The 26,890-nt window shown below is 36.3% G+C and overlaps 1 protein-coding gene across 5 annotated transcripts in view; it reads right to left on the bottom strand.

Moving 5' to 3' along the window:
* The window catches only part of CACNA2D1 (calcium voltage-gated channel auxiliary subunit alpha2delta 1), a 503,324-nt gene that overhangs the window by 455,285 nt on the left and 21,149 nt on the right, over nt 1-26,890 (bottom strand). The gene's annotated exons all lie outside the window — the stretch shown is intronic.

Raw genomic sequence — 26,890 nt, 5'->3', positions numbered from 1 at the left:
AGGAAGGAAGGAAGGAAGGAAGGAAGGAAGGAAGGAAGGAAGGAAGGGAGGGAGGGAGGGAGGGAGGGAGGGAGGGAGGGAGGGAGGGAGGAAGTCAGGCAGGCAGGCAGGCAGGCAGGCAGGCAAGGCAATAACACTTTAATTGCCTTGAAACAGCACTTGCATATAAAAATTGTAGCTATATACAAACATATAGGAGTTTAATGAAGTAACAGAAATGAACTTCCTCTTGCAATAGGGAAACGGTGACCTCTTACACAAAGAACAACAGTAAGCATGCTCTTGAATGTAATGAGTACATGATCCATGCTGGAGGATACAGAGGTCTATGCAAGTTAAGCAACAGCTCAAATACTACTACTGTATCCATGTTAACAAAAATATAAACAAAAATAAGAGCCAATAAGATACATATTGAAATTAGAAAATGGGATTAAAAATAAAATTTAAGCCCTTGGCTGTTTTATTTCAATGTAATAGCAGATATAAAAGATGCAGTTTCTCTGCATTCTTATAAATATTTTACTATAACAAACACTGAGAATTGAAAATATGCTTCCAACAATTAAAATCCACCTATACAAATATCTGTACCTACCAGTGATTGAGCTCTCGGGTGTGGCTACTAAATGCTGCACTGTATTTATACTAAAGCTTTCATTTGCATATTTATGATATAAAGAAGACAGGATAAAACTTTTTTAAAATTGTAAAAAAAAAATCTTAATATTCTAAAATGTAAAATCAAATAAACATGTAAAAAATAACATTTGAGTTACTGATATACATAATTTGCAAACATTGTTTTATTTACAAATAAATAGACACTTCATAGACTTCTACTGTAGCATCAGTGAGAAACTAGCAGCAACAACCCTTTGTTGAAATGAGAATTAGGGAGCAACGGAAAGGTGAAGTGAGAAGAGGCAAAAAAAGTTTGCCAAAGGTCAAGTTGATAAATAAACAAAACTTTATTGAGACTGTGCGGAGAAGTATGTGATGCAAATAACTAAAGCATATTAAGTCCACCAATAGAGGCAAGTAAAAGGTAGCATCAGACTCAAAGGAGGGTTTTATTAACACTAGGTTGAAAATGGAGGGAGAGGGCCCCAAAAGATACATTTCTGGATAAGTCTACCCGCATTTTAAATCACAATCCAGTGATTTTTATCTTATTCCTCATTCTTCTTTATAAATGTTACAGAGCTTAGAAGAAAAATGACAAAAAGAAAAAAGAAAAAGGGAGAGATCCAGACGGAGGGAGAGAAGAAGGGAAAGTGGGAGAAAGAAAAAAGGAAACAAAGGAAAAAATAGGAAGACAAGACACAAGGGAGAAAGGAAGGAAAAAATGAAACCACATTTTCTCTGTATTAAATGAAATCTACCATTGCAGATGATAGCTAGCTAGACAGACAGACAGATGGAGATGGATAGATACAGCCAGGTTATCAACAGCCAAGATCATTACCAGTTTGCTTCAAAGACATTTTTTGAGAGTTGTACCTTGGATTTGAGACACAGAAAAATGAATCATTCCTGAAGCAGCAATAAGCAAGTGGTTTATTTTGAATGAGTTTTTACGGGCTTTTTTGGTTTTGTTTGTTTGCTTGTGTGTTTTCCCAGAATCTTGTTTCATAAAGATTTCTCAAATTCAGGATGAGCTCAACCATTAGAAGTAAAAGAATCAACTGATTTTCTGTGAGACAAAGAGAAGTGAAGTAGAACAGAATAAGAAACAGAGGTTCAAAACAACTTCAAACTTTTATTAGTGAGAATGTACATAAAGCCACAGCTGTCCCCTCTGGGTTTAACTAAAATGAACCAACTCTTAGATACAAATGTGCTGCCCCAGGTGGAGGGCCTTTCTCTAAAACACCAGCTTCATTTTTATACATATATATATATACTTATTTCACCTTCAACCATAATAATAAAACCTAATGACAATTTCAATAGTAAAAGTTAGCATTTCCCATATTTGCTAGTTGCTACCATCTCCTATATTTGCTAAGAATTCTGGTAAGCGGTATACTTTTGAAGCATCCTATGGGTAGATAACACAGTCATTCCGCTTTGCAGATCTGTTCACAAAAATGTATCAATGTCTGTTATATGTAGAGTACTATTGTAGACACTAAAAACACAACATCAAATACAAAAACACAAAAAAACCAACTGTGATGGAATGCATGAAATGATGGAGTAAACTGAGCGACAGAGAAGTAAACGATATTTTCCTGGTATTGCACACCAAGTAAGTGACAAGGTCAGTGTCAAGCAGTCTGATTCCAGGACGGGTTCCCTTACACCATGTGCTTTGCTGCTATGGAAGCTAATGCATACTTGCCAGGGGTTATCCATGGCATTCTGCTTTTCAGATTTTAATTTTAACATTTTGTATTATATCAGTAGTAATTCAATGTAATGTAGTTACATATTTAAAAGCCCTCTAAGTGCATGTCTCATATAAGCAAGTAAGGCACTTCAATTACTACAATTATTTCATTTAAATTCATTGATAAAATGTGTATTCTAAAAGTGACTGAGGAACTGAATTGAGTATTATGCTGTTCATGGATATGAACAATAGCTGAGTACAATTAATAGTCTATTTGGGTACAATTAATAGTCTGAAGGAAGCTGGACTAACAGGCATGCCTATCTGCATTTATAATACAACACTTCAGATCATGGTCAATGTTTAGTATTATAGTAAGTACGTATTTTCTCAGCCTATAGAAATATTCTCTAGCATAAAGAACACAATAATTGGAATCAAGCAGACAGCTCATTTTACTATTTTGAGACCCAATCATTGGTGTAAAAAAATAAAATGGGCAGAAGACACATTCCCAACATTTGTTTGATAGGCTTAAGGGAGACGATATATGTGACAATCCTATGCAGGCTACAGAATGCAGCGTCCTTTGATTTTCTCTTTTCAGGATTACAGAATTGTTTGGACTTTCTAATATATTTTATTACTTTTAGTAATTAGCAGTTAAAATGTTCCTACGTATAAGTCAAGATAAAAATAATTTGCCCTTAACTCCTTAAACCAACCTCAAGGTTTAGTAGCCACTTTTTCTGAGTTGAAACTATCTTTTCAACTTTCATAGAGGCCCTTTATTCTCTAAGTTTTCTCTTTCCAGGCTGGGTGCGGTGGTTCACACCTGTAATCCCAGCACTTTGGGAGGCTGAGGCAGGAGGATCACCTGAGCCCAGGAGTTTGAGACTAGCCTGGGCAACACGGTGAAAACCCATCTCTATAAGAAATAAAAAATTAAAAAATACATAAATAAGATTTCTCTTTCCAAATCCAGGTTTTGTGTAATTTCAAGCAATGTGGAATTCCAGGTATAATCATATAGTTCCATAATCTGGCTCTTTAAAAATGAAGGGGACTATCTGGATAGTCTTAAATCACCTAAGGTTTCTTAATACTAGCATTTCTCAAGGTTGATTCACCACTCTGTGGCTACACAATATATGTCTGCCCTGGGGACTCCTTGTACTAGCTACTTCTTTACATCCAAATAGCTATTGCTCAATTTGTAAATACTGCCCCTCACTTCTATTCACTGTCTGTACCCTTTTACATGAAGCTCATTTTTATCTTGAAGCTTGGCTTTCCTGGCAGTAGTCCTGCTACTTCCTATATCCAAATAATGAAGGAAATCTAACTATAATGAAACCAAGGCCTAAATTACTACTCAAAATATTGAAGTGTCTGGACCCAGATTGGCAACATAATAGGCATGGAAGAAATCAAGCATCTGTAGACAACAAAAGTTTGCTACCTCCTCACTGATGTTAGAAACTAAGGTTCTTTTCCATTCATATTCCTTAACTGAAAACAAAAGTCTAACAGAACTCCAAACTAGAGATTAAAGTCCAGTCACATCTTTCCAACCAATTTCTGACACTGTGAATTGAAATGCATTTCTTTTTGAACTCATGCATTGATTTCTTCACATCTTTCACCTGTTTCTAGGTTTTTCATAAAAGTTGCATGGTCCTCTCCACCCCACCTCCATTACACACTGAGTACCAATCAAAATCATTTGGTCTTGGAATCAACATCCAGATAGAGGAGGCTTTAATCAATAACTCACTTTCCCGAAAAGGATTTTGGCTTTTGTTTATCATCAGCATTTGGTCTCTCTCCAACTAACAAGCCCTCACATGTATAACCTGTATCATTATATTTGTAATTAACAAAAAATAGAATATTCTTATATGAATCTAAAAATATATTTTTATTTTAATATACCTATACTTGGTATATTTCAGTCTTCTCTTAGCTCTTTATTCTTTTGACATTCTTTTGGTCCTACGTTTTCTTTCTTTGAATATACTTATCTAACTTATATATTTGTGTTTATGAAAGTATTTTTAGATTGCAAGTGATTATTCTTAACAATATTCATTTTGCCTAGAATTGAGTATTTTAAAATGCAGAAGTCTACGCTCACAGAGCACACAAAAGAGTGAAGAAATACAAAGACAAATCAGTGATTACAATATAAGGCAATAATGACTCTCATGAGGTATCTGCACAAAGAGCAATATTTGTATAGAAGGTAGCATCTGATTCCTTCTGACAGCCAAATGTATTAAGCATATATTGCTATTAGAGAATGTACTAAGCACATATGACCTCATTTAATCATTACCAGGCTCTGTGATAGGCACTGTTACAATGATGAGATCCAGAGAGGTTAAAAACAACAGAGCTAACACCATAGCAGAGTCAACATTCACACTGCTTATTAGATAAGACTTATTAGATGAAACTCTGGAAGACTAAATGGCTTTTATTAGACGATAAAAGGGGAAAAGGGCAAACCAGGTGGTGGAACAGAATGACCAACAGCCAACAGTCATGAGTATATTACAAACCTGGTGAGAGATACCAGTGGGATAGGATTAGACAGATGAAGAGAGTGGCTAAGAATGAGGCTTCATAGGCAGGCTGTGTCCAACTACTCTTTCACCTGAATATCTAAAGATGAAGTCATTCCTTAAAGATTTAGACTGTATGATGCTAAGATTAAACTACAACTATTAAAGAAGGAAGGGCTCAATAGCCTTAGAGCCCGAGTCCTAACATTTAGGGGAGAGATTAAAAAAGTAAGGAAGAAAGAACACAGCTAGAAGAGAAAGAGCTCTATTTCTTCATGATTTTTATTGCAGCAAATCAACAAATTTACTATCCCCATAATTTAACAGTCTTTGCCACAGTGAAGACAAACATCATTCCATTAAGAAATGTGTAGCAACAGAATTCTCAAGTCAGAAAAAAGAATGAGTTTTATCTTTGAAATTCTTAATTATGTGGTGAGTAAATATATATGTGTGCACATGTGTGTATGTGTATACTCATACTAACATATCCACAGAATTGAAATGCTGTTGTTAGACACAACTAAAAGTAAGTATCACTTTACAGATGCTTGGTTCATTTCTGAGTGAGGTCTCACTACACTACCACTTCAGTTTCTTTCTTTCTCCTTCTTGTTTTGTTTTTGTTTTTTTTTTTCCAGATAAGATCTTGCTCAGTTGTCCAGGCTGAAGTGCAGTGGCATGATCATAGCTCACTGCAGCCTCAAACCCCTTTGCTCAAGGGGTTCTCCCACCTCAGCCTTCTGAGTAGCTGGGACTACAGGTGTGCACCACCATGCTGGTTAATTTTTTAAATTTTTTGTAGAGATGGGGGTCTCAACATGTTGCCTAGGCTGGTCTCAGACTCCTGACCTCAAGAGTTTCTCCTTCCTCACCCTTCTAAAGTGCTAGGATTACAGGCATGAGCCACCACACCCAACCCCATTCTCCCTTTTTTTTTTCCTTCCTTCTACCCTTCTTTCCTTCCTTCCATCTTTCCTTCTTTTGACACTGCTTTTACTTTTTCATTCTTCCTTTTAATTATAAGCTGAGGTTATTTTTATAATGGAACAGAGAACCTTCTACATTTGAATCACCAATTCAAAGTAGATCAACACACTCGTCAATATCTGGCTGGTTTGTGATTAGTATGAAATGAAGTTTAAAGTCTCATAAAAATCAGAATCAGCACTAAAAGGAACTCTGTTTCCACTCAGTTCTATTTCTGTATTGTAACTTAACAAAAACTCTGTTTTATTGGGAGGCCGAGGTGGGTGCATCACCTGAGGTCAACAGTTCAAGACCAGCCTGGCCCGCATTGCGAAACCCTGTCTCTACAAAAAATACAAAAATTAGCTGGGTGTGATGGTGGGCACCCATACTCCCAGCTACTCCGAGAGGCTCAGACAGAAGAATCACTTGAACCCAGGAGGCAGAGGTTGCAGTGAGCCGAGATCACTCCACTGCACTCCAGCCTGGGAACAGAGCATGACTCCATCTCAAAAAAAAAAACCTCTGCTTTAAATAGCTATGTAGAAATTCAACTATTTTCACAAGATAGGAAAATAATTTAGAAAAAAAAGTTCTTAACAATGATAAAACATCTGTGGGTTTACATTTCCCATTTATAAACAAGCAGACAGGAAGACTGGTGAATATTTTATTTACAGTTTTAAATCACTTCCTATTTGTAAACAGATAAAAACTAATTAGCAGATTCCATCTCCCTCCACCCCGGGCCCCCCTCCCCCCACCACACACACAGACCTTCATTCTTTCAATTCCATCCCAGAAAAGAAACTAAACAGTTCAAAATGGGGAACCTGGGAGATATCACTGCAATTGACCCCTATCTTCACTAAAGTTTACTGTAATAGAAAATCTTCTACATTTAAGTCGCTAATTTAAATTCTTACAGATTTCCAGGTTTGTAGCATCACTCATTCATTTATTCAGCCAAATTTGTTTAGCACCTACCATAGGCAAGCTACTCCATTAGGCATTAGAAATAAAAAGATAAATAAGACATTCATTTATTCCCTCAAAATGCTGACTTCTAGAGACTGGAACTACATTAGTGAATAAAAAGGCAAAAGTTTCCATCCTAGTAAAACACATTTTAATGGGGAAGCTAGAAAATGTGACGAATAGGTAAACCATATAGTGTTAAATATTTACAGGCATAAGAGAAGAATAAAATTGGGAAATGGGATAGAAAGTGCGAGAGCAGAGTTGTAATTTTAGAGAGGTAGACAGGGTTTAGTTCCTTTTTTCACAGAACTCAGTAGAGAAAGGCAATCTTTTCTTAAAAACTATGGCAATACAATGTGATAAATGCTACTAACCAAGTGATTGACAAAATGCAAAGATTACATAACAGAAAGAGCTACTGATTGTTGGAGAAATCACAGAGGGAAGAAACCATCTGAATTCTGAAAGAGAAGATGACATTCCCAAAGGGGCTGGTAGAGAACAGGCAAAGGAACAGCATATGCAAAGTCAGAGAGGCAGCATTTGGCGAGTAATTGCTATTTATCAGCAGACAGTAGCAATTACCATTGAATTCAGAACGTACCATGTTCCAGATACTTCACACATCATCTTTATTAACCCTCACAATAAATCTATGCGCTTATTAATAGTATTCCTTTTTTAAAATAAGAGCAAGGCCAGAATGAAGATAGAAGGAGAAACTTAAAAAATAGGTTGAGATGGGCCGGGGGTGGTGGCTCACGCCTCTACTCCCAGCACTTCGGGAGACCAAGGCTGGTGGATCACGAGGTCAGGAGATCGAGGCCATCCTGGCCAACATGGTGAAACTCCATCTCTACTAAAAATACAAAAATTAGCCGGACATGATGGCGGGCGCCTGTAGTCCCAGCTACTCGGGAGGCTGAGGCAGAAGAATCGCTTGAACCCAGGAGGCAGAGGTTGCAGTGAGCCCAGATCACTGCACTTCAGCCTGGGCAACAGAGCGAGATTCTCAGAAAAAAAAAAAAGAAAGAAAGAAAAAAGAAAAAAAAAAAGGTTGAGGTTAAAGAGTTTGAATATTATCCTTTAAACGAGTCAACCGAATGTTTTAAAATAAAGAAGGGACATGATCAAAAGTTACAGTTTGTTTAAAATTGTAGACTGCAGTGTGGAGAACAGATCATTGGGGCTGGGAGGCAGAATGATAATAGATTATTATTTATAATAACGAAAGGCTATAATTTAGTTAAAATGTGGCAAAAACTTGATCTTAGCCAATAATCGTGGAAAAATTAAAAGTAGGATAAGAAAAACCTGGTAGCCAACTAAATGTGGGTGGAAGAGGAATGGAAGAGCATAAAAATGGGAGGTATTCAGCCAATTCTAAATGTTCTAATTTAGAACATCTAGAGGGTGACACTATTAGCAAAGAAAAAAAAGTAAGGGGAGAAGATTGGGAGAAAAGAGGACGGAGATAAAAAGAGGTCTAAGTTTGAACTTCTTCAATATATCTTGGTGATACTGAAGTCAAGATACCCAGTAGACCTGAAATGATGACCAGACTGATGAGAGAAAGATTTTGGAGTTAATACAGTTCAGAATTGTTAGCAAGTATATCTTTGTATTAGTTAGAATTTTTTTGGTAGCAAAAGACAAAAAACTCAAATTGCTTGTAGAAGTAATACAAACTCTTTTTGGCCAGTTGTCAAGTTTCTAAAAGTAAGGTGGATTTTCAAGTGTACTTTAGTTAGGACTCCAGTTCTGTTTCTCTCCAATTATTTTCAACTTGTCTTCTTCCTTCTATCATGTCATCCTGGTTTCACTTAGGGTAGCAAAATCATGTATCAATCCCCAATTTTATATCTGCATCCCACAAAATCCAGAAGAGAAATATTCTCTTTTGTTACATACTGAACAATAGTGCTAGGCGTCTTCCTAGAAGAACTTGGGTGTCACACCCACCACTGTCAAGGTTGAAAGATTTCACTGATTAACATGGAATCAGCACCCCTACCCCAAACTATATGGATACTACATCATGGGGGAAGACCGGGATTAATGCTGGGGAAGCAATCCCAGTGTCCTCCTCAGTTTCCTTCCAAGGCTGACAGTGGCTCATTGTTCCATTACCTAGCAGCAGGAAGTTTTTATGAAGTCACATCTGAAAGAAAAAAGTATTATTCTAAGACGGACCAACTTTTTAGGATTGAGCTTCCAGTATCATCCAAATCCAACTATGCTTCCTTACTAGAGGTAATGACAAAGTAAATATTCAGGCTATATGAGAAACTATATTTAAAATGTAAGTACTGACTAGTTTTCATAAATGTGAACAATGAAAATCTAGTGGTGTTAACTAAGAATTCACTTTCCTCTTCCTCTATCGGCTTCTCACTCCAATCCCTACAGCAACTCAGTAGCCAAAGGACGACACCAGGGAACACAGATTAAAGAGTCGAATTCTTGGATGGGAGCTCTAAATAAGTTCTGGAAACTCTGGCCAAAAGAGGGATATGGAAAGAGCCGATAAAGGCCTGTCACCTGAAGGAACCTCGTGGTTGCAATGAGGACACAGAGTGACATGTGTATCCAAGAGGGCACAGCAGGAACATGGAGAGCAAAGGATCTGCAGTTGGGACAAAGGTCAGAACAGATTAGCTTCATTTCAAAGGATGCTAGATGAACTCTTCCCTTCTGAAGCCTAGAACTGCTTAGGCCTTCCCCAGATCTTAATTGACACCCCTGGTTCAAATGAGTTAGGGAAGAATCCTTAAATGAGTTTAGGTTAATTGTTAACTAGCTTAAGTTTTCTTCTAAGATAGTTAAGAAGGAGTCAAGGTTGAAATGAAGCTCAATTGTGGGGGAATAAATTTAGTTATATTTCTTGCACACTTGCTTCTGTAATGCATTACAGAATTTTGTTTAAAGCAAAACTCTAATTCCACACTTGGCATCATTTGGTAACTTTTTAAAACTAACTCATTATTTTAGACCCCAGTCAATACTACTAATTTTACAACTGCAGAAAAGAAAATCATAAAACTGCACTCTGTGTCTCATGCAGTGTCACTCTGTAGTCAACAAAAAAGATAGTTGCTGGATCAGTGAGTCCAGAGGGAGAAGTGATTTGCCAAATATGGCCCATTAGAGTACTAAGAATTTAGGGTTAGGTTTCAGCATTTGTTGCTGTCATTCAAGTACTAAATTTATATTTACTTGGGGCAGTGTGTACAGTTTGAATAGAAGAATCTAAAGCATGTAAGACACTTTCCTGATTTAGTTGATTTTAAGAGTTATTCTCATTGAGCTAGAATGTTTCAAAAATGGTAAAATACAACTTTTTTTGGTACTATGATAAGTTTTGTTGAGGTAAAATGAGTTAGCAGATAATACTGATATTTTCTTTATCATTTTTTAAATTATCTAATTAGTCATTTAGAAGTCACTGTTCTTGGGATTTCTGGACATAAAACATGGTCAGTGGTGGAAGACAATAAATGCTCTCAATTTACAAGTGAAGATGTATGCCTAATTAGACAACAGTAGTAACATAAAAATAACAGACGATTAACACACTTTCTTTTTAAATGTATGTATCAAATCTATTAATAGCCTTAGGATGGTCTTTTATTAATAAAAGGACATAAAATTAAGGTTTTAAAATTTAGATATCTAACTAAATTAAGGCATTCAAATGAGCTAAATTTATACAAATGGGATCACATTTACAAATCTGGGAGAAATTACTTTACTTCTAAGTAAAGACATTGCAACATCCCTGGGAAAAATTAACATTGATCTTATAGGAGGCTACTGAATAGGAAAATGAATGACAAAGTCTAGGAAATCATACTGTGGCTGAATGATTAACAGAAATGCATCTGTGAAAGTTAGAAGGAGATTCCAAGGAATGACATAGTATGTACTTATGTATTACAAAATGCAAATTATCATGACTGTACAACTGGAACTAGTTTTCAAGTGTGGGGATTATAGTTTGAGTGGTGTCTGGTGGAATACATTCTCCAACCCATCATCAAAGTGTGTCACATCCTCACTCTTTCCACCTTTGGGTTTATAGTTTAGATGCCTGTGCTATACATAAAAAGAAAAGAATGTATTTTTGAGAAGCCCGGGCTCAGAAATCATAGCTTTGGTGTTCATTATACTGCTTTTTGGGGGGCAAGTGTTTATCTGTTTCAATCTTATAAGTTTTTTTGTCTCATTCATTTGTTAATTTTAGGCTTTCCACTTTCTTTTCAACTTTATCCAGATAATTCCTTCCCAAAAAAAATTCAGTAACTATAAGGAATCAATGTATGTTTTAGTAATTTCAAATGATAGGTCCACATATATAAACATTACCAAAAAAATTAATTACCCTATTTACTACCCCTCTACAAATATGATAAAGAGGGCTTACTGGCAGATCTGTTAATGATAGAAGCTTTCTGTCCCACCAAAGAATGTGATTGATATAGACAAAGAGTTCCAGCACAGCTGAAATTAACAAATGCCTGACAGGTGTCTTCAACTCTGCTCCAGTGAATTCTGTGACATCTGCTTACCAGAGAGCACACATATAAGGTGTGTGAACTCACTTTGCTAGACTATGAAAATGCATTTAAAATCCAAAGAGGAAATAGAAAATGAATTTGACAACTGTATCTGAGTACCTTTCCTTGGGCTAGAGCTTCTCATATCACTAAATAAGCAAAGTAAGATATGAGTACACCAAATGACTCATAATATTTCTTCACTTCTATAAAATGGAATCCTCTATCTCTCAAACATTTAAAGATTACTGCTGCTTATTTATTAATTGATTTTTTCTTCATGGTCTGCACATTCATCACAAAAATGTCTAGTAAGAGCAATGCTTGCTAAAATTTTTAAATGAATATTCCTTTTAACAATGATACTGATTTATGATCTTTAAAAAATGATACTGTTCCTTGAAAACACGTATTTGATCTTTAAAAAGAATTTGAAGGAAAAAGTTTATATCAACAAAAATGCTATTATAAATTCATGAAGATTTCCAAATATAATTTATTAGTAACAACAGCATTGACATACAGTTGGAAAACTGCGAAAATTATTATGAGTAAGACAATTTAGGTGGGAAAAAAATAAATAAGACATAGCATCTGCACTTTACATACTACAGTGTATTAAATAAAAGAGTTCTGTAGATAAATGTTAATTAATGCAACTCTATTCCCGGGGACTAGACACTGTAGAACATAGTATTTGTTCAATAAATCATTTTTGAATGAATAATCATTTCTATTGAACTGACATAGCCCATCTATCCCTGATAGATTAGCCTTCTAAAATATCTAGAAGATATTCCTCCTTCAATAATCTTCAATGGCTCCCCATTTCCATCAGAATAAAACATATCCCTTGCATTAAAAGGACTCCACAACCCAGCTTGTACTTTCTTTCTTTTTTTTTTTTTTTTTTTTTTGAGACTGAGTCTCACTTTGTCACCCAGACTGGAGTGCAGTGAACGATCTCAGCTCACTGCAACCTCCGCCTCCCAGGTTCAAGCGATTCTTGAGCTTCAGCCTTCTGAGTAGCTGGGATTACAGGTGCCTGCCACCATGAGTGGCTAACTTTTTTATTTTTAGTAGAGGCGGGGTTTCACCATGTTGGCCAGGCTGGTCTCGAACTCCTGACCTCAAGTGGTCTGCCACCTCAGCCTCCCAAAATGCTGGAATTACAGGCATGAGCCTCAGCACCTGGCCTTTCCTTTTACTTTCTTTTTGTCTCTTCTCATATTCCTTTATACAAGGCAGCACAACAGAGTGAAAAGAACAATGCTTTTGAGATCAGAATGGCTGCTGGGACATTATAGCAAACTTGACTTACTAATGTATGATACTTTGTATGACACTGGAATATATGCAACTCTTTGAACCTCTCCTTTTACTAAATAAAGGTAATTAATACCTGAGGGAAGTTGTAAACATAAGAATAATAAAGACGCACTTAGCACATATGGCACAGAACAGATGCGGGGCATGTACTCTGATACTGTTGAGATAACTTTCTCTCTTTTTTCAATCAAGTTGTATACGTTCTACTTTTGTTTATAGTGTTTTCTTCCTTCTAACCTCGGACTGGAAAATCCACCCTATTATACTTGGACCTAAATCCTATTCCATTCTGTAAGTCAAATCGAAAGCTACCATTTTAGATAAGCACCATATCCAAGTACCAGGCAGTTGTGAACACAGCGTAGTCAACTAATTACAGATGATCCCAAGAAGTTTTATGTACACAGAGAAGACCATATAAGGTACTTTTAAGCTACCAACCAAGCTTCAAAGACACTAAAGCTTTAAAGAAAAGACTTGATGGGGAGGACGGCAAACAGACAACATGGTTAACTTCATAAATGTCATAGCTTCTGTGAAGGCTCTGTGACCTCATGAGCCCAGAGTTGTTACTTTTTTTGCATTCATTATTGAACTATTGTACATAGCTGTGAGGCACACACAGCTTTGAAACATTAATGATTTCTTTAGCTATATCTATGAGTTCCCCTGCTTGTAATTACTTGAGAACAAATAAAAGGCCAAAATCCGTAGTCTCTCCATCAGTGCCTTCTACATAGCAGGTATTCAACAAACATTTGAGTGACTATTACTTGTTGATTATTAGATAATGAAAGTCTTATGACTTTTTTTTTCAATTAATGTTAGTACATTTTAAAATGTTGTTTTCTGCAAGTCATGCAAGCCAAATATAAGTGGATGTAAATAATTCTGAATGTACCTTACAGAGTTCCCCAGTTTTTTAAAGGTCTGTTTATTCTGGTAGCCTCTTAATTCAGGAAACTGAAATATGAAGAAGTAAAGTGTGGTACCCAAGATGATGCAAGCATTGGCAAAAGCAGAAACTAGCTACTGTTAGGTTCTCCTATTCAGTGGTTCTCAATCTTGGCTACATATTAAAATCATCTAGGTAGATTCTTAAAAATACCAATGTCAGGCCAATTACCCGAATCTCTAGGGTAGGGCCGAGGCACTCATAACTTTTCTAAATTCTCCAGGAGATTCAAATATGTATCTGTTGTATAAAGCCATTGCACCTCTCGTAATTCCAATGAACAATGTGATTGCTAAGAGTTCCTGAGAAAATCATTGCCTAAGGTCTCTTCTGCACACCGTTGTTTTCTGGGTTTTAAATACAGTCATGCAACACGTAATGATAGGGATACATTCTGAGATATGCATTGCTAGGCGATTTTGTCATTGTGCAAACATCATAGAGTGTGCTTATACAAACCTAGATAGTATAGCCTACGACACCTCTAAGTTGTATGGTATAGCCTATTGCTCCTAGGCTGCAAACAACATGCTACCCTACTGAATACTGTCGGTAACTGTAACACAATGATAAGTGTCTGTATATCTAAACATTTGTCAACACAGAAAGCTACAGAAAAACAGAGTATCATAATCTCATGGGACCACTGGCACATACGTGGCCCATCATTGAACAAAATGTCATTATTTGGTGCATGTATTTGAAACTGTGACTCTTTACCTCTTAAACTATTATACTTACTTTTCCCCTGAGTAGCATGCTTTAGATAAATCTCTAAATAATAGTTCCTCTGATTTCTTCAGAAACATAAACACACATGCACAATTTTAGTAGGAAAAAAGTGCTCTGCTTTATTACAAGAAAAGGTATGTTTGTGTGATTTGAGACTTTTATGATATCTGCTTAGGTTGTGTAAGGGAAGCCCTAAAATATACCTTTTCATCCTTTCCTTATGAATCAATCCATCATAGCAGTTTATCTAATCCATTTTTTATTAAATATTGTTTATCACTTCTGTACTGCTATCTATCCAACATCTTTCATTCTGATTGGCTTAGCCTTAAGAAAAAACTAATGCATGTTAACAGGCAGTAGAAAAATTACCTCTTTCATGAGCTCAGTGGTCTGAAGGTGCACGCTACATCGGGGTGGCTGATGCCAGGTGTCTGGCTTGCGACACTTAGGAAGTCCCTCACACCTGTCAAGGGAGGCAGACTGCAAGAGAGAAGGCGAGTCTGACTGAGCAGGCGCATAAGGGCAAACCCTGCTCCCAACTGCTGCTAGCAGAGCTCTAAAAATAAAGCGACAAAAGCACAGGGAAGGCAGAATGAATTCTTAACACTTGTACTCTTCTATTTCTGTCTGTTACGAAGCAGGTGATCTCAGTACCAAGCGATGAGTCTTTTAACTTTCTATATACCTCACTTTCAGAAATGATCCTCATGACTGCATTCATTCCAGCTGTTTCAAATTCATAATCATAAAAAGAATCTTTTTTAATCTTTCAAGACTGCCCTCTCTCTCATAGGATTACATTCTAAAATAAGCTTCTTTGATATTCATTTGCCTATTTTACTTTGAAGATTTTTTTCACTTGTATTACTCTGGAAAACAAAATGTTTATTCCATTAATACTTTACATATTCTTTGAGAGAAGCAAGAGTTTTAAAAGCTATTCCTTTATCTAGAGAGATGGCAGTCTAAATGTCTTCCAGGTAACAATCACTAATCTAGAGAAAGTAAAACTATGAACTTGTTAACAACATCTTTTAATGGCCCTCCAAGTAAGGCCATATTTATTATAAATGTTATTTTAAATACGCTGGTGCCTGAGCAGCTCTGCATGAGAGGGAAATGCAATGTAGTGGTTGAGAGAGAGTTTGAAATCAGATAGACCTGAGTTACAGCCCTGCCCACTATTACTGTCTATGTAGTCCAGAACAGGTGATTTAACTGCTCAACACTTCAGTGTCTTCATTTACAAAAAAGAGAAAATAATGTCTTTCCCTGTTTTATAGAATTGAGATCAGAATTAAATAATATAAGCAAAATACTACCATATTGCTGGGTATCTAGCACTCAATAGATGCCACCAATTATTATTATTGCTAACAACAATCTTTAGCCAAATAAACAGCTGATGGTTCAAAAGATAAAGAAGTAATATTATTTGAAATATGTTGCTGACATTTTAAAATAAGCACCTACATGTACATCCAAGAATCCAAACCCTCAAAGTCTTTTCTCCATAATGGTATGTGGACATCTTGCCTCTTCCCATTCTTTCTGGCATATGGAGCAGAAGAGCTAGAAGTAGAAAATATCTTGGGGAATTTTTCCTGAGTAGTAGTCTTCACTGCAGACACTTCTGCATTTTAATGCATTTCTCACAACAGGTATGCACAGGACATGTCTACATTTGCTGAGAAGTAAAAAAAAAAAAAAAATTCACAGCAATTGAGAGTACCTCAAGATGCTAAACTCCTTACCTCAAGCCAAACGAAAACTAAATCTCTCTCTCTCTCTCTGTCTCTCTCTCTCTCTCTCTCTCTCTCTCTCTCTCTCACACACACACACACACACACACACACACACACACACTCCCCATTATCTGGATTTGCAAATCCTCAAAAAATCCTCTTTCATAATTCATCACTACCACTTCACCTAAATCTCAAATGGTGCTACTGAGCTGCCATCCACATAGGTGTCACCAAATACATGACAAGTCATTTTTAAATATAAACTTTGATCAAGACACCAGTGAAGTACTTCAAAACATCATGTATACAATAAATATATACAATGTTATCTGTGCATTAAAAACACAAACACAAAACAGGCCACATCTCACAGGTATTTGTATCTAGACACTTGATCAGTCTTCCAGAAACTGTAGAGGGCTTCACTTACACATCTGTAACTCTGTTCAAAGCTATCAGTGCTTGTAACTTTTGTTGTTGCTGTTTGTTTGTTTGTTTTGAGACAGAGCCTTGCTCTGTCACCCAGGCTGGAGTGCGAAGACACAACCTCAGCTTACTGCAACCTTCACCTCCAGGTGAATCTTTTTATGATTATGAATTTCAAGCGATTCTCCTGCCTCAGTCTCCCAAGTAGCTGAGATTACAGGCAGGCGCCACTAGTCCAGCTAATTTTTTGTATCTTTAGTAGAGATGGGGTTTCACGATGTTGGCCAGGCTGGTCTCGAACTCCTGACCTCAAGTAATCTGCCCACCTCAGCCTCCCAAAGTGCTGGGATTACAGGCGTGAGCCACTGTGCCCAGCGTAGTGCTTGTAACTATTTAAACCATTTTCTCTGATTTGGTTCTCAAAGAACATGGAAATCATTTCTTAGTCTCTTGGTAACTACTCAGTTTATTTCTGAAAAATATACCAAGAATTGATGATTTTCTAATCAGAAAATATCATGATCTGATCAGAAAATCATCAATTATTTGTATAAATGGGGAAAATTATGCCAAAATCTATGTTAAAAAGTACTTGATATTCAAAAAGTCTATTTAGAGTAAACATTATACATCTCCCTTGAGATTATCAAAACATTGTGTTAAATTCAGAATTAATTCAGAATTAACAACAGAAACATTTCCTGTTATTTCTGTCAAATGACAAAAGGAGAAAGCTCTAAAGTGTTTATAAGCCATTCAAGTAAGCATTAAGAGTTGTTAAAAGTGAAGTATTTAGTTTGCTAAATTCTCTTAACTGTAGTAATTTAATCTTAAAAATTAGAGAAGTATTATTTGAATGAGTCCTACATCTACATATTATTTCTGTTTTCATGTCAAACAGATTTTGATAGACTACCTCAGTATTTCTCACATAACATTTCCAAGTAGTTCTTAGTTGAACATTTCTTAGTCAATCACTTTTAATCTTTTATATTTTGCCTGAGGAACAATTTTTATATATCTGTGCAAAAGAAACTTTGTATTAATTTATGAATTTTTCATCTCTAATATTTAACATTTACTCAAGGAAAATGGGTCATCAGCAAGTTTATTTCTACTCATGCCCTGGTTTCTCTGCCAAAGAATTGTTGTGTCTGCATTTTCAGGCCAGGGCTGTGAAGTGCCTCTTCAGAGTCTTCCCACCTCTGCCTGGCTGCAGAGCTTCACCCTCGTGACCCACATCTCCCTAGGGAGCCCCAGGACAATGGCTGACATTGAGTTTGGCTCTCAAGCCCTACCATTCCTTAGGAAAATAAATGGACTTGTTCTATTATTCATACTTGGCAGAAAAACATTTGTTGAGATATTACCATTCTTTCCCAAATGGCACCATTATAAACAGTAAGTCTTAATTGCAGTCAAATCTTTTGTAAAGACAAAGTAATTTAGGAAAATATAAAGCTTTTAAGGTGGTAGATATAAATACTTAACGTGTTAATTATTGTTAAAATGAGCCTATAAATGATCTGAGAAACGACCTTGTTCTATTGGCTTTGTTTCTTCAGAGACTAATACACTGCTTGAACTATGATGGGAAATGCTTATTAAATTATTTGATTAATATATATATACACACACACATATATAAACTCAATACAGAATATAATATATATAAAATGAAAATATACCTTGAATTATTTCATTAATGATATACAATCCTGAAAAACATTTACAAATTACTTTATATCTGTCAAAAGTTTAACTAATGAAGTACTAGAATAATAATCTGAGATGTAATAATAATACAGTCAAAATTTTATTTGGTTGGTCAACAAATAAACCTGGAGGCTATTTATGGAGCAAAATCAGAGCATGTAATTACTGGTGTCTGCACTTCATCACTTCTAATGATGTCCAAACTTCATTTCAAATACAAGATGAGCTCAGAAAAAGCAGTCCTCAAGCAGCCCATTCGCCAACCTAAAGGCAAGATTAATGCTATAAAAATCCAACATGATGGCTTAGTGAAGAAGATGAATAGCCTGATATCACATGTAAATACTGTGCTCTACAGTCTTCAAAGTATTCACATATACATTGCCTCATTTGAAAGTCACAACGACACATGGTACTAGAGAAGAGAGTGAATTTGAATGCATTTTACTGATGAGGAACGGAGACTCAGAGATGTTTATTGCTGTACCCAAGGACCCCTGGCTAGTATGAAATGCCAAAATCACATCTGACCCCACACACATATTACAGAACTGGTTAAGGAAACATGAAACAAACATGGCAAAAGAAATAAATAGTGGGAAGACCTACTAAACATAACTATGGACAATAATCTATTACATACTAATTTGTGGGAAGCAAGAGTAGCAATGAATATTAAAAGCATGTATAAAAGCATTCCATCCAGGGAGGCCAGGGTGAACATAGTATCAAGTCCTGAAAGAGAAGACACACTATACTGATTCAGCCTACAAGTAATTCTGATCCATTCTGAGGAGGTGTATGTGTTCAGAATGTTTATTGTAAAAATGTCTTCTTCAAGAAGTTGAACTTAACACTCAACAGCCAGCACTAACAGCACAAAGTGAGCCTGGCCTTTAATTCTACATGTCCACACACCCTACAAGTGTACACCTCTGTGAAAACAGTGTTAGTGCACTGGTTATAGGTACTCATTCATATTTATAATCACATCATTATCATTCTAACAATGCACATATTAACAAATTCATATTATCTTAACTTAAAATGTACCAAAATAGAAGGTACTATTCTCACAATACCTTATTTAGAGGAAGAAGAAAAAACAGCTTTCTAAATTAGCTCCCTTTTTCATTAAACAAATCTTTAAAAATCTAAAGTTTCTCTTTATTTCTTGGGAAATCTGTCTGACAAGAATCATCCTATTCACCCATCACACATTTTCCAAACCTGGAGCAGATCCCCTGTGGTTGCACCACAGAAGAGTACAGGAAGACACATCAGATACAAATCTCTTTGTCCAAGAATGCAAGAAAAATTCCCTAGGCATGAAGTCTTCAAGTTGCATAAAATTACCTGAAATTGGCCCGGCGCGGTGGCTCACACCTGTAATCCCAGCACTTTCGGAGGCCAAGACGGGCAGATCACCTGAGGTCAGGAGTTTGCGACCAGCCAGGCCAACATGATGAAACCCCATCTCTAATAAAAACACAAAAATTAGCTGGGCGTGGTGGTGGGAGCCTGTAGTCCCAGCTATTCAGGAGGCTGGGGCAGGAAAATAGCTTGAACCCAGGAGGCGTTGCAGTGAGCTGAGATCACGCCATTGCACTCTAGCCTGGGTAACAAGAGCCAAATCATCTCAAAAAAAAAAAAAAAAAAAAAAAAGAAAAGAAAAAAATACCTGAAATTTTGATCTGGTAGGACTTAATAAATGGGCCACATTGCATGTACTCTCACTCTGGTCGGGTAGGTTATGTATGGCTCTTACCTACTCATAGTCTGTGTGCCACATAAGACTTTGAATTTTGTCTTTAGGTTAATGCACTACATTTTTTTTTTAAATCAGGCTTATTTGCTTTAGATTTAGATTAATCTTAATTTATTAATGTATATTTTCTTATAAGAGAAAAAATGCCCAGAAGAAAAGCAAGATGGATGAATCAGTGTGTATAGATCATTATGTGTACACACAGCCAGTAAAAAATCATATCTGGGAATCCAAACACAGGACAGATTCAATACTAAATACTCTAAAGGAATTATTTTTTAATAATATCTCACTTAGGCCAGGCGAGGTGGCTTACACCTGTAATCCCAGCTCTTTGGGAGGCCGAGGCGGATGGTTTGCTTGAGGTCAGGAATTCAAGACCAGTCTGACCAACATGGTGAAACCCCGTCTCTGCTAAAAATACAAAAATTAGCTGGGCGTGATAGCGGGCACCTGTAATCCCAGCTACTCAGGAGGGTGAGGTAGGAGAATCACTTCAACCTGGGAGGTGGAGGTTGCAGTTGGCTAAGATTGCACCACTGCACTCCAACCTGGGTAAAAGAGCGAGACTCCATCTCGAAAAATAAAATAAATAAAAAATACATAAATAAATAATTTAAAAATCTCATTTAAAATGTAATCACTGTAATAATTGTGGTATATGACAGCATGATCCACCAGTCCTTAAATGACTGAATAGTGATGTCGTGACCATCCCAACAGAGCAGCAAAAAGAAGGTAATGGTGTCTGGATTAGTTTGCTCAGGCTACCATAACAAAATATTGTCAACTGGGTGGCTTAAAACAACATCAATGTATTGTCTCAGGGTTCAGGACACTAGAAGTCTGAAATCAAGGCATCAGCAGGGTCATGCTCCCTCTGAGAGCCCTCAGGAAAGATCTGTTCAAGTTCTCTCCCCTTGCTACTAGTAGTTCTTTGGCATGTGGCAGCATAACTCCAATCTTCACATGCACTCTCCATTTATAGCACTGATCCTGTGTATATGTCTGTGTCCAAATTCTTCCTTTTTATAAGAACATGTATCATATTGGATTAAGCGCCCACCCTACTCTAATATGATCTGATCCTAACTAGTTACATCTGCAAAGACCCAATTTCAAAATAAGGTCACATTCTGAAGTATTGGGGGTTAGAAATTCAACACAGTAATTTTTGGGGAGCACAAGTCAATTCATGTGACTCGACAGCAGTCTCATACGTAATGCCTAAATTAGGATTGTTCTTGATATTAATGGTTTGCATAACTTGGCTACTCACAGCTGTTTAAAGCTCTTAAACTGCTATTGTGGAATATAATACGTAGTAATTATCCCATTTCTTAATGCATGTAAAGGAAAGAATGATCCAGCACATGAGGAGTCAAGAAGTGTTTCTCAGTCATTGTGGTTTATTCAAGTTAATATATCTACAATCTACATATATGTATAGAAGTTGATAAATACATAGTTTCACTACATGTTACATATACACATTAGTAATATATAATCCAAATTTCCTAAAGATCACACCATATGGCAGACATATTAGTGAGATAGCCTCAGCATAGGGCCACCATAAAATCTGTTGTCTGACCTGAACACTTTTGAGAGTGAAAGGGCACTATTAACAATTAGGCTAAACTACAGGCAAAAACCAGAGGGTCCTAGTCACATCCAACATGACTATAAACAAAGGGAAGAGCCGAATTCAAATAAAATGATAGTAGGTATAGAATAGACGTTTACCAAATTTGTCTGTAGTAGGAAAGGGAAAGGCAGTGATCCTTCTGATCATTTATAAATATTGAATACCTTAAAAAAGGGGGAGATCAATGTGTGAAAAATGCATTAGGTTTTACATATAGTGAGAATGTAACATATTTATGTTTTGTAAATAAAATGGCATACAAAAAAAGTATTATGGAGAGAACAATATTAAAAGGAGACACTAACCACATCAACATGGGTCTTTCTAGTCTTTCCGAAGACAATGTATGTCTGTTCTCACGCGGCTATAAAGAACTGCCCAGGACTGGGTAATTTATAAAGGAAAGAGGTTTAATTAATTCACAGTTCCACAAGGCTGGGAAGCCTCAGAAAACTTACAATCATGGTGGAAATGGAATCAAACACATCCATCTTCACATGGCAGCAGGAGAGAGAAATGAGTGCCGAGCAAAGGAGGAAGTCCCTTATAAAACCATCAAATCTTGTGAGAACGAACTCAGTATCATGAGAATAGGATGGGAGAAACCAGCCCCCTGATTCAATTATCTCCACTTGGTCTCCACCTGGTCCCCACCCGCTCCCCCAACGACACATGGGGATTATGGGAACTACAATTCAAGATGAGATTTGGGTGGGGACACAGCCAAACCATATGAGACAATAAGAGGAGAATGCATCTGAAATATTTAAGACCCCCATTAATGCCAATCAACTAAAGAAGTGAAATAATGTATTATTTCTTGTCTGTAGAAAGAAGAAAAAGCAGCAAAGATACTACTTTTTGATAGAATAAAGCAAAAGATTATTCTGTAACAGAGATTCTGTGCTTCCCTCATGTAATTCTGATTTTCCCTCATGCAATAGCATTCCCTCCTATCCAATGTAGACAGTGATTACTGGGATTTCTCTGTTTCTATAATACACCACTTTGTGGTGTCATTTTTGTAAGTGCACTGTCCTATAAGACAACAAGCATTCTCCATTTACAGAAAAACTATATGAGCAGAAACACGTGGTATTCTTTTCATACTCACCAAGCTATTTTTGGTGTATCAGAGTTCAGGCCAGCCCTATAAAACTTCAGAGCCACATATAAGATTGAACATTATATGCCTACAATTAAAGCGTCATAGCGTCATAAGCCTGTCCCCAAAGTGCTTTTATTGTTTTGGGGTCTCTGTAATTGTACCTCTCTGAAAAAAAGCCAAGTACTTTCAGCCAAGAAAAAAAAATCTTCATTAGTTTACTATGCAGCTTTCCCAGGTGAAACAAACACCCTCAGCAAGAGTGTGTGTCCATGTTAATTACAGCTTGCCCACAGGCCACCCTGGCAACTGTCCAGCCTTCCTGATGTCTACAAAGCATTTTATGCAGTATGTACTTGGGCAGGATAGATTGCCTAATTTCCGCTCCAGACCCAGCAGGAAAGAACAGACACTAGTACCTTTCTGCTAAAGACATGTTTCACTGCAAAATTTTCCTTCAGGAAATTCACAGATCTCCAGGAACAAGGGAAATTTACCCCTGGACATTTGACTGTACATTACATAATTACACTTCCTGCTTCACCAAGCACTAAATTTAACAGCTTAATTTAGAAAATAATTTGAACTACCCAATTTACCTGTTTTAATAGCATACTCGTTATCGGGAATTAATGAATAAAACTCATTGATGTGACAAAACTTTAGCAAAATGCAAACACCACATCAGGATTATGAGAGTCAGACAGAATTGGACACCACCGGCCACAGAAACATGTATCATGGGTCAATTTACTATGCAGATTCAACTAAATATCTGCATTAAAGTAAAATCTTAGATCAGTGGTTTTCAACCCAGGGTGATTTTGCCCCTCAGGGGACATCTGATGATATCTGGAGACATTTTTTATTGTCATGACTTGAGGAGGGATTACTTACTGGCATTTACTATGTAGAGGCCAAGGATGCTACTAAAATCCTACAACGCACAGGACAGCGCCCCCTGCCCTCTCACTTCAAAGAACTGTCTGATCCAAAATGTCAATAGTCCTGAGGTTGAGAAATTCTGCCTTAGGTTATGTGAGAAAAATTAGTGATTTTGCATAAATTCTGTGTGTTAATACTATGTCCCATAGATGCATTTTAATAGACATTAAAAGTTATTTTCAGTCGTTTCTCTGATACGATTCTCTTACCTTGCCAAATTATGAATTGTCACCAAATACTACACAATGAAGTACAAACAAGTTCTATAAGATTAAAATAAAATAGTCTAACATTCATCACGCTGTGTCTGAATATAGGAGAGATGAAAGACTGATGAGAAATATAAATGACCAGCATTCCTGATATTTTCCTGGCATCTACAAAATGCAAAATTAATTACATGTAATGTTAATTGAGGATTCCAAAGATCTCTTAATTTCCAGTTTTCATCCATTACCAACTCATGATTTTTTTTTTTCCCTTAAACATAAAACTTGCACTGCTTTTAACCTACCACATTACCAAGGTCAGAAACAGAACCACTCTCACTGTCAGATAAAAGCATGAGAAAAATATTCACAAATGTACTTAACTAGACATAAGGTGGAAATCCAGTTCTGTCTCTTGAAAACTGCTAGAAATCTTCTCTGTGATATAATTTAAAAGGAATAATTGCTTTACATGTTTTGAAGTCCTTGCCTCATTATTTATAAACAACAACTTTGCAGAGTACTTGCCCGTGATAAATTTGTATTATGTTTTATGTGGAGCAAATTTTTGACCTTCAATTCAGAATGACAAAAAATAGAAGAATCATAGCGAGCATGAAAAAAAATATAAGGCCACACTTTTCTCTAATGTTGGTTGTTATCATTTAGTCCTTTATGGATAACACTCAACTATCTTTTACACTTATTCAAGTCCATATCCTTCAAAACATCTTTATTCTTCTTATCCTAATGTTCTGTCCCTCAATCTACCATATGGGTATTCGGGTATCTTATTAATTTTATTTAAAAGTCCTTGTGCTTTATTATTACAAAATACAACATACAGAGCAGTTTTTTTCCTGGCCATGCTCAGCTTATCAGAACTACTTTATTATGCACCACTGATATCTACTTAAAATGATGACTTTGTTTTAGGACAGAATCTAATGTTCTAAGGAGACGGTATCTGATGTTAGAAAGGGGAAAACCCCAGGAAGCATTCTTTCAAAACCTGCTCCATGACTTTTTGCCAAGACATTGGTAAGCAAACTTTCAGAAGCAGATACCCCAGAAGCTCCTCTTCTGAAACAGTGTTTGGGAGTAGCAATCACAAGTCAGAATAGAACGATGAAATAATTACCTCTTAAAAAATATGGTCCACATTTAAATGGTCTACACAGCAGAGATTTATCTGTGCTATTAAACTCTCTTTAAAATGACATCACTAGGAAGATTCTGCTTATCCAATGGTTTGAGACAGAAGGGTTCCTTTGAATTTTAGAGGGGAGAGGGCTCAAATCATGGGTGAGACATAAAAACAAGAATTTGAATTTGATCAATCAAGGAAGAGCGTTTGGGCACTGATACTCCAAAAAAGAATAAATATCATGGTAGAAGAGCAGGGAAAGAGACACAGACGAACACAAAGCCAAATTTCATCACAGTTGATGATTGCCTCCTGCACTACTAAGAATGTTTATATTTCTTTCAAGGTGCTTACCTACATATAGGACTGGCTCAGAACTCATCAGACCACAGATGCATATATGTGCCTTAATTCACCATCTCATTGCAAATGAGGATGGTCAGGGAAGATAAAGAAAAACACAAAAAATCTTATTTCAGAACTATCTTAAGTCTACAGAATGATCTTACAGATAATTTGGAATACACAATCCTGGTCTCCAAAAATTTCCCACGGTGGTTTCATCCATTTACGTTCCTTAAACATACTTTTTCTTTTTATTCCATGGACCCTTGAAAAAAGGCCTAACCATCCCCTAACTGAAGCTGTTCACAAAGAAGAGAATACTTAACTTTTAGACGTGAGGTTTATGAGGCAACATCTGGCTTTAAATGTCCATCCCATATTTTTAGCTAAATTGCAAATAAATTAAAATATTCATGTTTAAGAGTCATCTTGCCAAGATACTTTAAATGATGTGCACATAAAATGTAATAATAATTAATATTTTACTGCAATAATTAACTATAGTAGTCACCAAGGTGTTGGACAATTTCTATTGGTAAGATTTCAGCAGCTATCTCTTAGAATCGTGGCCTCTGCATTCTCTTTCTTGAAGACTTTCATCCTTGATGAATAACCTCCATGATGTTTCATATAAGGAAATGTATCAATAACGTTATTTGTTGTGAGCTTTATCCTGAAAATCACTTAAAAGGGAAAAGCTACTCTAGGAAGTTTAGCGAGAGTATGTCTAGCACTGTTTATATTGGTATTCTTCTTGACCTGACATTGTAACCATTATCTGGGAGATGCAGCATCTTTGCAAAAATATCTAGTTTTATTCAATTCATTTTAAGTGACCTACTGGAAAGCAGAATAAGGACCCCTCAAGAGAGTCTTAAAACACATAACTCCGATTTTCTAGGAAACTAGTTTATCTCAACAGTCTGGAAAAACTCCATAAAAGTTCTTGAGACAACTGTTCAGGAAGAAGCATATAGTGACAGATATAATGTAGTAAGGACTGCATGGAAAGACATTTAAAACAAAACAGATAACCTTGTACTAGTCTTTTGATATAATTCATGCCTTGTTTTCATTAGGTAAAATCCTACATGCAATATAAGAACATCGTTGGCAACAGGCTGTCAGAAAAATATCCAGTAGAACAGAAAATAAGCAAAAGATGCTTTGTCAAAAAAACAAAACACACACACACACACACACACACACACATTTTTTCCATGCATTTTAATTCCAATGTGCACAGATGCTTGGAAAGAAACTGAGGTCCACAAAATGAAAAAGCTCTGCAATTCTATTTGCTAACTGAACATCTGAACCAAACTTAAAAGGCATTCCAATCCTTGAAAACTTCTAATTGCCTTTTGCAAGAATATATTGTTTAATTCTGGATGTGTTTCAAT

The sequence above is a fragment of the Theropithecus gelada genome, chromosome 3 (assembly GCF_003255815.1).
Source record: "Theropithecus gelada isolate Dixy chromosome 3, Tgel_1.0, whole genome shotgun sequence".
NCBI lineage: Eukaryota > Metazoa > Chordata > Mammalia > Primates > Cercopithecidae > Theropithecus > Theropithecus gelada.
Note: the sequence above shows the minus strand (reverse complement) of the source record. Positions and strands in the feature narration are given on the sequence as shown.